This window comes from Alligator sinensis, unplaced genomic scaffold (genome assembly GCF_000455745.1).
Source record: "Alligator sinensis unplaced genomic scaffold, ASM45574v1 scaffold1560_1, whole genome shotgun sequence".
Classification (NCBI taxonomy): Eukaryota; Metazoa; Chordata; order Crocodylia; family Alligatoridae; genus Alligator; species Alligator sinensis.
Window position 1 is genome coordinate 371,359 of NW_005842757.1, and position 10,561 is coordinate 381,919.

The 10,561-nt window shown below is 44.6% G+C and overlaps 1 long non-coding RNA gene across 1 annotated transcript; it reads right to left on the reverse strand.

The window, feature by feature from the left end:
* Window positions 1-3,972: 3,972 nt before the first annotated feature.
* Window positions 3,973-10,026, reverse strand: LOC102367812. Its single transcript, XR_325056.1, has 2 exons — window positions 9,839-10,026; window positions 3,973-5,053 (listed from the first exon to the last, which is right to left on the reverse strand). It is a non-coding gene; the product is annotated as an uncharacterized LOC102367812 (long non-coding RNA).
* Between the last annotated feature and the right edge of the window lie 535 nt (window positions 10,027-10,561).

Consider the following 10,561-nt stretch of genomic DNA (forward strand, 5'->3'; position numbering starts at 1 on the left):
AATGGAGGGCAGGGGATCACCCTCACCCGGACTTCCCCCTCCCGTAGCAGCCATGGGCGTCCCATGGGACTGATGAAAGACCGACGCAAAGTACCTATTTAATAGGTTGGCTTTTTCCTGGGCGTCAGTTGTCAGTTGCCCCATCTGGTTCAGCAGGGGTCCAACGTTGCCCCTGCTTTTCCTCCGGCTCCCCACATATCTGAAAAAGGACTTTTTATTGTCCTTGATGCTCAAAGCTAGCTGGAGTTCAGTTGCAGCCTTGGCTTTCCTGGTCTGCTCCCTACAGCACCGGACCAGTGCAGAATAATCCTCCTTGGAGGTGACTCCCATCCTCCATCCTTTCCCATCCTCCATCCCATCCTAATCACCTCTTAGCTAAACTGGCCAACTGCGGCCTCAACCTCACCACGATCCACTGGCTGAAGAATTGGCTCGGTGGTTGGACCCAGAGGGTGGTGATTGACAGAAGTCAATCATCTTGGTGCACTGTGACCAGTGGGGTCCCTCAAGGCTCTGTCCTTGGACCCATACTGTTCAACATCTTCATTAATGATGTGGACAGTGGAGTCAGAAGCGGACTGGCCAAGTTTGCCAACGACACCAAACTCTGGGGTAAAGCATCCACACCTGAAGACAGACAGGTGATCCAGGCTGACCGGGACAGGCTCAGGAAGTTGGAGGATGAGAACCTGATGGTGTTTAACACTGAAAAATGCAAGGTTCTCCACCTTGGGAGGAAAAACCTGCAGCATGGTTACAGGCTCGGCAGTGCCACGCTGGTTAGCACTATGGACAAAAGGGACTTGGGGGTCATGATTGACCACAAGATGAACATGAGCCTGCAATGCGATGCTGCGGCTAGTAAAGCAAGCAAAATGCTGGCTTGCATCCATAGATGCTTCTCAAGCAAATCCCGGGACGTCATTCTCCCCTTGTACTCGGCCTTGGTGAGGCCTCATCTGGAGTCGGGGAGGCACTCGGAGCTTGGTAGGTGGTCAGGTGCAGTGAGGTGGGTGGCTCAGCACAGCCCCGCCACAGAAGGCATCTGCATAGTGATTCATCAGTGCCAGTGGCATTGAAGGATAAGATACCAATCTCTCGGTACATATGCTGTTGCCCACAATGGATTATTGACTAATAGCAAAGCTCCTCCCATTAAAGTTGATGACCATATTATCCATGAGTTCAACAGGAACAGGATTAGGAGCATGCTTCAAAAAGTATACAGTCCCAAGAGAACTATGGTAACTGTGAGCTATATACACACTTACAGCAGAAGGATGTTTTCACCTGTCAATTGTCCAAACAGCTGCCTTTCTTACTGCTCTGTTTCTAGCAGACAGGCATTATCCCGTATGCTGGTTATCAATGCTCCTTTCTTTTCAGTCGGCATGTCTGCCTCTGAGGACAAAAGGACAGATAAAGTATGAGAACAAGTCCAACAAGGGCAATAACCCAAGAAGTCACAAGCGACACAATGATGCCTTCAGCTACCACATCAACACTGTGCATTCAAGGTAGATGATAGCCTTGATAGCTAAGATGAAATGATCCAATTCAAGCACTCTGAGTTAAGGACATCACCTAGTAATAAGTTAATCCTGGTTATGCATGAAATGAGAGCAATGAGCAGTAAAAAATTTAATGGGATGATAATCTTTTACACTGATATATAATTAGTCTCAGGCCTATATAACTAAATATTAACATTCCCTTTGCAATGGTTCAATGATAATTTAGGGCACTGCAGTAAGATGTCCTTCTACTGTTAATCATGCACCATCCCAGGATGTTTCCTACTTGGAGTTACTTCTGTTCCCAAGAAATGCTGATTAGTGAGTGTTTTGGGGCTGCCTTCCATGAAATGTCAGTCCTACAACTCAGAGCTTCCTGCCCATGATGGGAAGGGTCAAATCTTGCCCAGCACTTTGCATCCTAACTTTAAATCCATTCTTTTCAGTAGGGCAGTCAAAGGACCGCAAACCTCAGAAAACTGTCCCCAGCACTGCAGTATTTCACATGCTATGTTCAATTAAAATCTAATGGCTAACCTGTTATAGTTTCAAATCGTCTCATATATTCTCACATCTAACATGCACTTCTTCACCCCAAAATCAGGCCCCCAAAGTTTGGGTGCACGTTTTAAGTCGGAAAAATGTTTTCTTCACTGGAAGAATGACTCCTCCTGGAGACACTGTGCAGCTACCAAGGTGGCTGATGCTCAGGTCTGCTCTGGAAACTGAAGGGGCAGAGTCTTGGGTTAACCCTCTCACACCTGCAACTATTGGCTGAGCACTACAACTTGTGTCCAAAGCAGCAAGTGACCTCCTGGTAGTGTCTGGATGACACTTGTGATGTGGAAACCACATTTTATTTACAGGAACTTGCATAAAGAATGACTTGCAGCAAAGCAAAAGGGCAGTAGCAAGACTGTTGGTTCAAAGGGTAGGGTCAAAGCTCATGTGACCGAGTAAACCCCCCTGGAAACAGCATTCAGGAAGTGTGGCATCCCAGGAGACCATCTGCTACACCAGGAAGTTCCCGATTCCAGACTTCTTGGACTTTTTGTTCCCAGAGGAATTCATCTGTCACACAGTCAGCCACGACACTCGAAAAATCCTGCCCCCCAAAACAGTCTACCTTCCAAAAATAAGGTGCATGTTTTATTAGGTGGATAGTGTTACATGCAAGAAAATAGGGTATGCATAGAGGGATCGATCCTAGCATTATAAGGCTGGAGGAGACCTCAGGGTCACCTACTCCAAACACCTGCATGAATCCATATTACGCTACTTCCAAAGCAACCCAGACTATCCAACACACTCTTGCAAGTCCCCTGTGTAGGAGGCTTCACAACTTCCCAGGCAAGCTTGTCCTACTGTTCACGCTGTAAGGAAGTTAAGGACTTTTCTCATTATGAAATCAGCCTTCAACATTATGCCCTCACCTTAGTGAGACTGTTCTAGGAAGACTCACAATATTAGCCTGTTATCGACGTTCATTATGAGCTTATTTGAGTAAGTGTAACCCGCTGCATTTTCAATTTGGGCAAGTAATCATCCATGCTTTATGGAGGTTTATAGTTCAGTTATTATCAATCTAAGATTTTATTTGAATTTCTTCAAGAGAAAATGGCTGCAGATAGTAATAGGCCACAACACTGCAGGCTAAAGATCCTTATAAAGATAAGGAGTCAGTCATATGAAATAGATATTCGTTAATGATGGCAAATTTACTTGATTTATAGCATCGTCTACTACATTTTCTTCTAACATATCACAGTGGATCAAAGATGTGGCTCATTTGTCTTTTTAAGTTTTAGCCTCTGAATGTGCCTTTGTTGGAAGTCGCTGAAAAGTGTTTTTATCCCCAATTTTCTTCTGTTCATTCATGTGATGCATAAGCTAATCCTCCCTTTAAACATCCTCATGTTCTCAAGACTGAATTTCACAAAAAACAAAGCTTAATCATTCTGTAAAGTCTAGATGGTGATCTAATATATTTCTTAATGACTCTAACCTTTAATAATATATCAAATATAAATCCTTTTCTTAAAAGGTGACTCCAAGAGGCAAAAAGTCACATTCCAGTAACTTGAAAAATATACATGACACCAGTTTCCAGCCGAGACACGACTACCAATGACTACCTTTAAACACGTTTTAGTTTTCAAGTTTGCAGATCATAATATTTTGAAAGATCCTCTTAATGATATGAAACAAAGTCCCTCAATTGCCAGGTTATAGGGTTGGGTGGTGTCTGACTTTGTAGCCTTTATTCTACCAAAAACTCTAAATACCCAAATGTAAGATGCCATTAACATTACGTAGTAAAATTAAGTGGAAGCAATTGTTTGGAAGGACAAGTGCCCAAGGTTGTTCATTGGTTTGTTTGCTGGTAACATGTAAAAAAAAAACTAAGATCCACACAAAACTGTTTTTTGGGGTTGTTTTGTTTTATTTGGGGGGGGGGGGGGGGGAGGGGGGTAAGAAAAGAGAAAATCCTGAAACTCTCCGTTCCAAGTGCCAGAAGGGGACCTTGGCACTGGAAGAAAAAGTGCTAATAGCTTCTTTCCAGACAGAAAACCAGCTCAATTCCAAAGGGTTTTCAGTTCAAAAGGACTTCCTATTTCCATGGACTATGGATGCCTCCGAGTTTTTCCATCCTGCCGGCATGCTGCAATTCTTTATGAAGTAGATCCCAATTTCTCCAGCCTTTCTATTGTCTCCATTACTTCCCTCAGCTGCTTGTTACATTTAACTTAGCATAAAGTTATATTGCCCATTTCCCCCAGTCAGTAGAAAAAAATTAAGATTTGGGACCAACGCTTCAACTCAAAATGAACGTTCGGATCCACAACTGAAAGCAGCATCTCAATACAGTTAAAAGTATACTGAAAATAAATTCTTAATTCAATGAATCCCTTCTTCTCAAGTTCGGCTATAAAAGGTTTGGGGGGGGGTTGTTTCTTTGGTTTTGTTTTTTTAAAGGAAGCAGGTATGTGAATACAAAATTCTTAGGGATTTGATACATGGGAGATTCTCCATTTGACGGCTCGTAACAATTTCAGAGCTATTAGTCTGACTCGCTATAAAGCAAATCATCATCATATTGGCTCCAACAGGCTATAGAGTGAATAAATGGACATCTCCAACTCTCACATTGTGATTAGGGGGGTGGGGAAATTCAGGGTTGAGTTGTTCACCCCTTTGTATGCGAATCCTGAACACAGACTGCTGGTTCTTCCCTAGAGCCGCGCCGTCGGTCATGGTAGACGTCTGCTTGTGAAAGACTTAACCGATGAGTCTTTGACACATCCGCTCCTAGCACGGCCAAAGGAGCACTTCCCTCCTACCACGCAAGTACGACAGACGTGCGTGCACGCGGCGCTCTTATGGCGGAAGTCCTTTTGTCCCAGAAAGACTTGCTCTGTATGCAGAGGCAGCTACCCGAGATGCAAGAGTTCAGCCATCGTTTAATGTGGTGTTTCTAAGAGGCTCAAGGGCACTAGCCTGCCACAGAAGCTAATCACCTGCAACAGTGCTGTAGGGGTCTGCAGAAAAATGGAAAATTTTCAGATGCAAGCTTTGTACTTCGGTGCATTGAAAGATAACTTTTCCCAAGTTTAATTTAAAATATTAAACTAGTATTAGACCAGCCAAGTCTAATATTTCAGAATCCAATTCAGAGTAGGACTCTGGCCAACACGCACGCTAGTGCTTTCCTGAACTCAGGCATCGGCTTATGTTTATTCATGGCAGCGTGACCTCGTTACTAATGCTGGCTTTTACATGGAACAAAGTGTTACCTTATTAAATGCAGGGTAAAATCGTCTCCTCTGCAGTTTGTGAACAAGACTTTAGCACCCTGAAAACCTCGCTCCAAGACCTCAAGCTGGCCTTCACCTTTCAGCGGGTGCCATGTTACAAGAGATTTGCTTCTTATTATTGATAAAAGAGGGAGCTGCAGCCAGTCTGACTGGCTTGTACTCACTCCTGACATGGGTGAAAGGTGATGGTGAACCTTACTTTATATTTTTCAAATCTCGGGCAGCTTCAAGTTCCTTGCTGACAGGTTTTCAGGAATGGAAAATGAACCAGCTCACCTGTCCTCTCCAAGCTTTCTCCTCACCTTACCCCATCAAATAGGTTTAAGTTTAGTTACAAAAAAAAAAAAAAAAAAAAAAAAAAAAAATCAGAACTGGATTATTGCCGCCACAGGAAGTCAATATAATAAGGGAAGAAGTCATCCTTATCTCTTGTGCCTCGGGGCATCCTGCCATGGTCCAAATTCCCAAAGTGGGAAGGAACATAACTGGATTTTCAGATACTGCGTGTGAAATTCTGCTGGTGCAGTAATTAAACAAATCATGTGGTGACTTTTAAATTAAAGAATATTTAATGCGGAAGATATTTATGGAAAATAAACACCAGATGTCATTTTAGAGTTGATTTTCTGACTGTAGCCATGCTTTTGCAATACTACAAGCAATGCATAATGGAATGGTTATAACATGGTAAGCAATTAAAATTTCTCTCAAGGAACATTTGGATATTTGCTGTATGTTTACGTGCGCTTCTCTCAGAGCTCCCTTCATGACTGTTTAAATCATTCATGACTATTTAAATCATTAAATAGCAGTCATGTGGATTTCAACGAGCGTCACAACTAGAGCCCAGCAGGCGCTCCAAAGGATTGGCTGAGAAGTGCCGATAAATAAATAAAGGGGAAGAGACGCTGGTCAGAACAGCCCATAGCCCAGTGCTTCGGGTACATACCCAGGACAGGGGAAATCCAGGTTAGAGTTGCACCGTGCTTCATTCAGAACAGGGTCTTAAATTTCCGCATACCAAGCAAGAACCCTAACCGCAGAAAACGGTGGCCCGCTAAAAACGTTTGCAAAGGGAAGTGGTTCCAACAAGAGAGACTGAGAACCACCCCTCGGCACTTGGTAGCCTGGCTGTTATGGCACTTAATTAGTATGTGGCAGACTCAGGATCTCACCTGTGGCCCAGATCTGATGGATCAGGGATTCTTCAATGCACCGAAGTACAAAGCTTGCATCGGATGGATCAGGGATTTCAACCTGGTTCTCCCATGCTTATTTCAGAGAGACTACGTCCTTGCCCCACCTAGACCTAGTTTCAACAACCAAAACCATAAAAACCTATAGAAATAGGAATATTCATATTCAAACATTATCTGCCTACCATCAAAAACTCTTCCAAATCAAATAAAAGAATGTTTCTAGCCTAATGAGGTCAACATTGAAGTTCATTCAGCTATTGGACAACAAGCCTCTAGACTATAGATTAATTTGTTCTGTTAGTCTTTGAACCAGTGGCAGTAGCGTTCATGCTAATTGCTTTAAATATAGGTGTCACAAGAAAGTCAGCGTGTAGTGAAGGCACTGCAGATCTTTCAATGCTGAGAAAGTACTGTAATAGTCCAGCTAATTTCCTGTATGGGAAAATACCAACTTTTCAAAAGCATTGGCTGCTTCATTACTCGTTGTTATTGTACTCAACAAAAGAAGCCAAACAACCAACCCACCACACACACTGGAGATTATGTAAAACATAATGAAACCAGATTCAGAACACTTCACTTGGAAGCAATCCGGCACATGACTAGTGATGCTCGTTACCCAACATGGTTTCCAATTTGAACACTGAAGCAAGCGATCCACATCTCAGTGCCACCGACGCATACGTGGAACTTCATCAACCTCCATTTTAGGTTTGCCCATACTTATACCACCAATCCATGGAAACACTGACAAATATAGCCCAGGTTCAGGTTTCCTATGGAGTAAGTGAGGACTATTCCCAAATGGGTCAATATGGATTTGGGCAAGGCAGTTCCAGCGGTTACTTTTCAAACAGGAAAGACATCACTAACTGTGGTAGGCCAGAGCTGGAGAGCTCAAATCACCAGACAAAAGGTCTGGGAGCAAGTACTTGCTCTTTACTTAGATCTCCTTTTCTGCCAAAACATGCCCCTAAGTCATCTCTTGAGGTACATGATGTTTGACTTCCTTTTCCTTTGCCATTTTTTTCTTCATTTTAAGTTAAAGGAAATAATTTGTCTTTTTGATGTATGTACTTTGGAATAATATTTTGCACTGAGCACAGACAATGGCACCAGGGAGCCATGCTCATGTTTTATCTATTGAATGATTAGGATATGAAAGAGCATGCTGTACAAAGGAGCTGTGCACTCTTCTAGTCTATTTTTATTTTTAAATTCTTCAATTCAGCAAAGGCTTTGAATAGGGAAAAATTTCTCCTAGAAGTGAGACACCCTAGAGGCATGCAGATTTTAACAGAGGCAGCGCTGAAATACAGGGGCTGCAGGTGCTCTGCCTTCAACAACCCTGATTCCAATTTATTCTCATACTAGATGTACAAAGATCATGACAGAGCTTTGCAGACACGGATTTAAACATTCACTTCTGAAATCGATGTTTAGCTACACTGCATATTTAACCTAAACTTACTGGGTTAGTGACCAGTCACCTATCTGATCACTAATTAGTATGGCATTTGCAGGACATTATGAAGATGTCAGTCCTTTCCAGCTTGAACACTTAGCTAAATTCTGAGCATTTCAGGCTTGCAATATCTTTCTTCTTTAACTACAACAAGAATTGAGGAATACAGAACAGTTTCTTTGCAACTCCAAGACAAGCCTCTAGGCTTTTGAAGGCCCCACACAGCTTTTGTTCAGGCCATGACTCATCCCTCTGGTCTTTCTGAGTCTGTCCAAGACAGAGGCCTTCAGAAAACAATAGCCAGTGAGCATCCCACACCCAGAGGTGCCTATTCTGAGCCTTTCTTCCAAACAACAGCATGAAGCCAGGGTGCCTGCCGGATGGAGTCCACTACTGTCCCACTTGTCTGAATTCGGGAAGGAGTTCAGTTGCTTCTGGCCGCTGCCTTAAGCAAGCGTTCTTGGCTATATGCAGTCCCCAGCAAAGATAAAACAGGCACGTTCACAGATCCTGCCAGACCCTAGCTTGCACAATTTTTTTTTTTTTAAAGCTGGAAGTCAGGGGTGTCAAACTCAGCTGGCCCCATGGGCTGAATAAGTGTTATGGGGAGGGTCCACAGACTGGATCAGGCCCATGGACCCCCCCTGCAACCTTCCTGCCTGATCCAGTGCATGTGGCACCTACCGAGCCAGTCCAGGGTGGCAGCTCCAGTGAGAGAGACAGCCCAGAATCCAGCCCCAGCATAGAGGGCAATGGGGCAGCACCAGGAGCTGAATTATGGGGCTCCAGGGGCTGGATCCAGCCTATGGGTCATATGGCCAACACCCTCCTAAATGCACAATAGTGCTCTCCTCTGAAACACCACAGTCCATCCTGCCCTGGAGCTACCTGAACACCTTCAAAACCCCCCTGGACACTTGGGGCATATGTGCACCAACCCCAGACCAAGCCCAGGGGCACTGCTCGGCCATGTGCCTCGGTCTTGCTGAAGCCCAGACTGTAGGGACAGCTGCCCTGCCGTGCTGGAGCACAGGCCACGCACTCCAGACAAGGGACAGCTCAAGAGCCATGCTGGTGCTAGGCTGCTCAAAGCTGTGCAGCCTCAAGCCCATGAGCTGGAGCACAAAGAGGGGGCCGAGCATCCTTCTCCAGGGCAGTCCCAGGCACAGCCCAGAGCCAACACAGACAAACCCTTGGCTTCCACAGCTCTCAGGTCATCACCACCACCATGGGCCTACAACAGGGGACAGAAGGTTTCATGCCATGCAGTTAGTGGGCCTGCCATCAAATTCGCCCTGCCTTTTCCCCCCTGCCCTGAGCAGGATCTCCATGCAACCCTCACTTAACCTTGCTGCCAATACATGCCCAGTGGTGCTCCATACCCCTAATTTCAGTGGTGGGTCTCACTCCTGCTGCCCCCACCCCAAACTCCCAGCTCCCTGGGAGTCCCGAGGGCCAAATGACACAGCTCCACAGGCCGTACATGCAACACCCCCGACTCTGGCCTGGAACTGGCAGGTGATGAAGGGGGAAGAAAAAAAAAAAAAAAGGCAAACCTTCAGCTCCTTCATTTTGACATCACTATTCAGACATTTCTCCCACTGGGATCAACAGCCTGTTTCAGAGGTCAACTGACTGGTACACCTAGCTGGTGGCCTACACATCACCCTTGCTATGCATGTGACACCTCCTGCATCTTCTCTATCCTCCTCACAGGTCACCTGTGCTAGGGGTAGAGCGCTTGAGATGCATTAAGTCATGTCTAGGTGAAGATCAAACACCAATACTTCAATCCGTGCCTCAGCTGGGATGGGTTACAGCAACAGTCAGAGCCCTTTGACATACCTGGATGGATGAAAAGCATCTTCTGCTGTAGTTCCCCATGACATCCAGAACAGCTCTATGTGGCCACTAACTTGATGAATCTGTGGTCCAAAAGAGTGGAAGTTCAGCATAGGCCTTCCAGGTAAAAATGTGGCCATCCAGGCTTTTGTAAGTCCTAGACTAGTACGCCGATCGATCGTGCAACTGGAGAAAGGGACCTCTGAAATAAATAAATAAGTAAATAAATAAATAATCACAAAATAAAAACGATGCTACAATTCAAACCAAGTGCCACTTCTGCTCCCTGAGAGAAGGTAGAATAATGAACGCTTCAGAAGAAAGGCCAAATCGAGCAGGACCTAACTCTGCTCTTAAAATAGGAGATGTGCTTCCATAAGCAGTTCTGTGCCGTAGCCAAGAGAGCATGACTGAATTCAATTGCTGCAACAATAGTCACCGGCAGACTTCTCAGCACTGGGAAGATTTCTTTAGATGCCTCCAGATACATACACAACAGCCTTGCTTCCTTGTTGTGACATGCAAAGCTACACCCATCTGAACCCAGCCTAGATTTCTGATAAGCAAATGAAATGAAATTGCAATGCTAGTAACACAATCTTCTTCTAGTCTGTGACACATGAGCCATTTGTTTCGATAATACAGCCAGGCAAAGCTTATTAGTATGCCATAAAAGAAACTGCTTGCTCTTCATTCTCTGGTCTCAAGATGTATGAAAATAAAGAA